Below are 6,000 nucleotides of genomic sequence, written 5' to 3'. Positions count from 1 at the left end.
TTTGTATTTTGTTTTGAATACAAGAAAATAAAACTCAGCTCAGGTCTATTCAAATCTACTCAGCATGACTGACTAATGAATGATACTGTTTATTGTGACAGTTTAACTTTAGCACTAAAATAAGGATATAACCCCGATCTGTCACTGTTGATAATTGTGATGAGCTGGATTTTTCACTGGTTTAAAACTCAGCCGTCTGATAACACATTTTCAGTCACCATAGTCAATTCATCCATGGCAGATATTATTTTGGGGTCCCGCAGGGTTAATTTTTCGGCCCCATTTCATTCACCATTTACATGCATAAAGTTTCACTGTTATACCAATGACACACAGTTATAGCTTCCCATAACACCTAATGGCACCATTAGTCTCAACAGTCGTAGAAGCTGCCTCGCAGATATAAAGTGTTGAATGTTACCAATATTTCCACAACTTAATGAATCCAAATCCAAAGGATAAGATCCTTTTCTATTCAAATAACATTAATTTACTATATATGAGGTACATTTCCAAAGAAAATTATATATTATAAAACAAATGAATATATATAATATATGTTTATATATTGTATACAATTTGATGGACATTTGAGCTTTGATGAGCAAGTAGTTTAAAAACGACAGCTTGTGCACATAAGCACCTTTGGTCATTCAGTCAAAACTTTTGTGTGCCTGCCTTCATTAATATTGCGGTGCATGGACTCCTGAAGTAAGTTAGACTACTTCACCAGCATGTGCATGGGTGGAAATCACTTCACACAACAAGAAATCATTCATTTTTGGAACTTAACTTTGGCTGGTGATTAGTCAAGTCAAGTCAGTGTCATTTATATAGCCCAATATCACAAATTTGCCTCAAGACCATTTATAATATGACACCCTCTATCCTTAGACCCTCAATTCAGATAAGGAAAAACTCCCCCAAAAAACATTTTAACAGGGAAAGAAATGGAAGAAACCTCTGAAAGAACAATAGAGGGACAGACACAAATGCAAGAGGTGTTGTGTGCTTGTACAGAATAACTAAAAATTTCAGTATGGTCAATCAGAATGACACAATTATAGATAGATGGTAAACCTCTATGAAGAATGGAGGAGGATGTCAAGCAACCTCCAGGTGCTGTCAAACACACGAACCACACGACCACCTGTCCATCATGGAAACCTGTAAAAAGGACAGTCTACCCAAATACACAAGAGGCAAAGCTCAAGCTAAACACAATTTACAAAAAGGAAAGAACAAACACACAGAGGGAGAGAAAGACAAGAACAACATGCACACAAGGGAATGAGAGAGACATGAGGAGAGGCTGGAGGACAAGGAAGAGGGAGAAGAGAGAGCATAGGTACACAGCTTGAATGCTTATTTGCTTGTGGGACACAAAAAACAAGAGAGCTAGAGAGATGCAGTGGTTTTCATAAAGTTTACAGTATTAGACAAACATGGACTATAAGTACTAGGCTTAACGGATACAATAAGACTGAAACCAACCCGCCGGAAGGATAATGGTAATAAGTACAAGGTAATCCAAAATAAGCAGCTCGCTAAAAGTTAAGGAAACAAGACGTTTTGAGTATGGATTTAAAGGCCCACTGTCTAACATCAACAAGGAGGTTATTCCAGGGGAATTATTATGATTAAAATGCCACTACCTGAAGACCTGAGGGTTCTACAGGGTTCATAGTATAAAAGAAAATCTGATAAATAAGTAGAACTAGAACATCAAGAGCTTTATAAACCAATAAAAGGTTCTTAAAATCACTGTTGCTAAAGGATCTGCAATATCTGACAAATGAAGAAAACCAGAGCAATGATTATGACCTGTTAGCTGTGTATGCAATGCAATACTGGAAAATAAAACAACTGAATGCAGCTGCTTTCTAGTCCTGGAGGAAGATCTGGCAATTTTATTCAGAAATCTGTGATTTTCTTTAAAATCTGGAACATATAAGTAACACGGTTACACAAACTGCTTCATTCAGACCTCACACTGGAGTCTGATTTCATTTCAGAGCGGCTCTTATTGGGTTTGGGAGAAAGTCTGGATGTGATTTTCTCGTCCTAATACATTGAAACAGGGTCAGTCTCCAAGGGTGACCATATCTGTTTTAGGCGCTGTGACCTGTAAAGTGCTAATGTGTGGCAGCTTCACACTGACAGTGTTTCAAAGGCCTGTTTTGGGGCTATTTAACCCTCCTTGTGTATGTGTGTATACGGATATATATTTATAACTATGTGGGGATGTGTGTGGGTGGTTGTTTGTTCATTTTGGCATGTGTAATTTATAATTTTACAATTTTGTGGGGTCCACATGTGGTCCTATGTAAGCTCTATTTGTATGTGTCTAAATTTCTATGTGCCTTTGTGTGTGTATGTGTGTGTGCGTGCCTTATCCCCATATCCCCTTGTATCAGTGGTAGGATTCCCTTGGGTTTCACAGGCCTAGTGACATGGACTCACGGTGGTAATGGCCTTTCACAGTATCTAGCTCCCCTGACACACACAGACACACACAGACACACACACACACACACACACACACACACACACACACACACACACACACACACACACACACAAACAACACAAATACGGAGAATAACAGTTCTGTGGCAAACGAGCTAGTGCACAAATATGGGCAAAGATGGAGAAAATACACAGGAAAGATAAAGCATATAAATTGTAGTAATAAACATTATATGAGTTACAAAGTACAGAAAATGTCATTTTAAGATAAAACACAGTGGTGGTCCTTTTTTCCCTTTTTCCTACGGCAAATAATAATCAAAAAGAGGAAAAAAGTGAGGGGTTGAGAAATTACATTTGAAGTAGAAAGTGGAAACGGAGTAATTTTTGTTTCTCCCACATGATTCTCTCCTTGTTTTGTTTGTTTTTTTGTTTCTTCTTTACATTTATTTTTTGTTTCCTTGTCCCTTGTTTCCATTTACTCTCTGTCCATCAAATCACATATGTCCTACTTAGCTTACATTCTAACTAGCAGACCACTCTGCCTGTAATTTACGGCCCCTAGTTTGTGCAAACCTTCAATGATTTACTTCTGTTCTCTCCCTCTTTCACTCTTTGTCTCCTTGTCATTCACTCTTTGATCTTTGCTTCATTCTCATCATTCACTCGTCATTCACTTTTCTCTCTCTTATTCACTGTAACTATAAATCACTTGTGTTCATTTGCCTCACTTCCATCTCCCGCCTGTTCCATTTCTCCAACATCCCATCCTCTTGTGTCATCCCGTTCTCCATCCTTTCCTCTCTCTTTTCCATTCTGTTCCCCATCCCTCTATCTCACATGGTAAGTGGCTTAGGTGGCTGCGCGCTTCTGAGCTGCATGCGCAAGCTATAAGAGGGTCAGCTGTCTATTTGCACTTTTATGTCTTAACTCTATACGATGGGCTATTTATTCTCCCTCCCCTTCTCTCTTTCCTTTTCTCTCTCCCTCTTCTCTTCCTCTTTCTGTGTCTATTGCTCTCTATCTCTCTCTTAGGACAGTAAATGTTTTAACTCTCCATTCTATGGGCCATTCATTAAGTTAGTGTACTTTAATAAATAGTCTGATGTGTCACTGGCCAGTGAATTAGTGGCACTTAAAATCACCCACTAGTGGCCAATAGATAGCTGGAAGGTTTGATATGCAATGACCACTTTTCCTCAGAAAACCAATTAGAGCTTACCGGGGCTGATATGTACGTTAATAACATGTGTCAGTGTTAAGAACAAACAATTTCACTTCTCATCTCTGTTTACAGTGTATCAACTCAAGAAATGCAAGAAAGCTCTGGAAAGCTACAGTTTGCAGCCCAGAGTCGGTTCCGCAGCGCACAGTTTATGTCCAGTGCCGACTTTCAGTGCCAATACAGGAAGTAGTGTTCCTTTTATTTAACAAGGCAGAAAGGTGTGGAGATTGGGGCAGTGAATGTATATGTTGTGTATCTGACATGAGGGAGACTAGAATTAGTGTCCCATCACAGACCAAGCATCAGTTGTTTGGGTTTAACTTTGTACCTTGCTCCAGTGATGTAGAATGTACTCCAAGGGGTTTGGAGGACACTGTGGTGTCACTATTGGGTGGTGGTTAGTGGTGCAACAGACCACAGTTTTGACCCCCAAACTTTTCAGCCAGAGAGGGCACTGTTTTTTGTCCTGGAATTAAGCTACTCTTTAACCAAATGTTTTTGATGCCTAAGCTTAACCACACCTTAACTGTTGCTAGGGACAATGGCAATAAAAGTTCAAAAATGTCTCAATGCCATTGTATTTGTTGACTGTCAGAGGTTTTAAAATGTGTAATTCCCAGTTTTAACCAACTAATGTTGATGTATTGGTATGTAAGTCATGCACAGAAACTGACGTTTGAGGAAATTTGAGTTCCTCAGTGGCAACATGACTTAAAGGGTCATTTTCATATATTTTCAGACTCAAAGTAAATCCCAAGATTCAACTTATGAGTGAAGGCAGAATTGCTGAAGGCAAAGGCAGTGGCTCAGCTGTAACTTTATTATTTGTTTTGCAATCTCTGTGTCTTTATACATTCTGCCCTCTCACGGTCAGAAATCAATCAATGCAGCAGTTTTACGGCCAGCAAAACTATTAATATTACACCTATTGTTGTGCCTATGCAGCCAGTGATATGCAATTTACTATGTGACTCTTTTTTTTTAAAGAAAATAAATAAACAAATCTGTACATTTAGTAGTCTGATTCCCATGGGTGAATCTAAGTGATAATAGTTGTTGAAGTGCCCCAAGCTAATAATATAGCCTTGACAGGGGAAAGGTGATTGGCATAGTCAAAGTGTGTGTGTGTGTGTGTGTGTGTGTGTGTGTGTGTGTGTGTGTGTGTGTGTGTGTGAGAGAGAGAGAGAGAGAGAGAGAGAGAGAGAGAGAGTGACTGGATGATTATGTGTATGCGCATTGTCAAGAGAGGCAGGAGGTTAATTCAATCCTATAGAAACGCAGCATGGAGGGGATTGGACAGCACAGCCCTGAGGGTGTCACTGGCCTCAACCCCAATAGGGGGCAGAAAGCGTGCATACACACACACACACAAACACACATACACACACACACACCCTAACACAATATGGACCCTGTGACTTAAGGGCATAAAATCTGAAAAGCCTTGGAAAAGCCAGATTGTTTTTATATCTAGTTTCTGGTGCATTTAATTTAGAGCCAAGGAGGATAAATGATGAACATGGATTAAAATATATATATATATCTATTTATAGAAAATGCTGCATAAAACAAGGACAAGAAAGAAGAGGACATTTAGAGAAGAGTGGTGATGGAGGACGGTAAGAGGGATTGAGGGCATGGGGAGGAGAGAAGGGAATAGAGTGAATGAAGGGACAAATGAGTGGTGCCTATCGAGAGTGGGATGTGTGGGAGAGGTGTATGAGTGGAGGACAGAAGTGACCAAAATAGAGTGTAGACAGCAGGATGATTCAAGTGACTGAGGAAAATGGAAAAGAGTAAGTCTGTAAACTCGCACCAACACAGCAACATGCAGTCTTCAGTCGGACCAACATAACTGCCAACTAAGCATGTTGCTGTGGTGTTTCTGAGATTTAATGTAAATTCATATTTGATGCAAGCTATTGTTTATTACATTTGAAAGGTGGACTGCAAAGACAGATGTGAAAAAACATTGCTCTTTCATCCCCTCTCATAATATCTTTAGAAAAAACATTATTGACTGGAGGGAAGTTACTGAGCTGGAAATGTTTTGATGCCAGCATCTCACAGCCATTGTGATGTTGCATCCTAGGGCACTCCCAAACTAGCTTCAGTTTTCAGCCATGGTGTTGTTCTCTTTATTAGTATCATGGCCCTGTGGGGCACATGGCCTGTGTAGCCAAAGCCAAAAAAACATATACATAAACTCAATGTTGCACCTTTAACCAAAACACACAGAAAAAAAAAAATTGTTCTTGAATGCATCAGTCGTGTGTGTGTGTGTGTGTGTGTGTGTGTGTGTGTGT

The sequence above is a fragment of the Dicentrarchus labrax genome, unplaced genomic scaffold (genome assembly GCF_905237075.1).
Source record: "Dicentrarchus labrax unplaced genomic scaffold, dlabrax2021, whole genome shotgun sequence".
Classification (NCBI taxonomy): Eukaryota; Metazoa; Chordata; class Actinopteri; family Moronidae; genus Dicentrarchus; species Dicentrarchus labrax.
Note: the sequence above shows the minus strand (reverse complement) of the source record.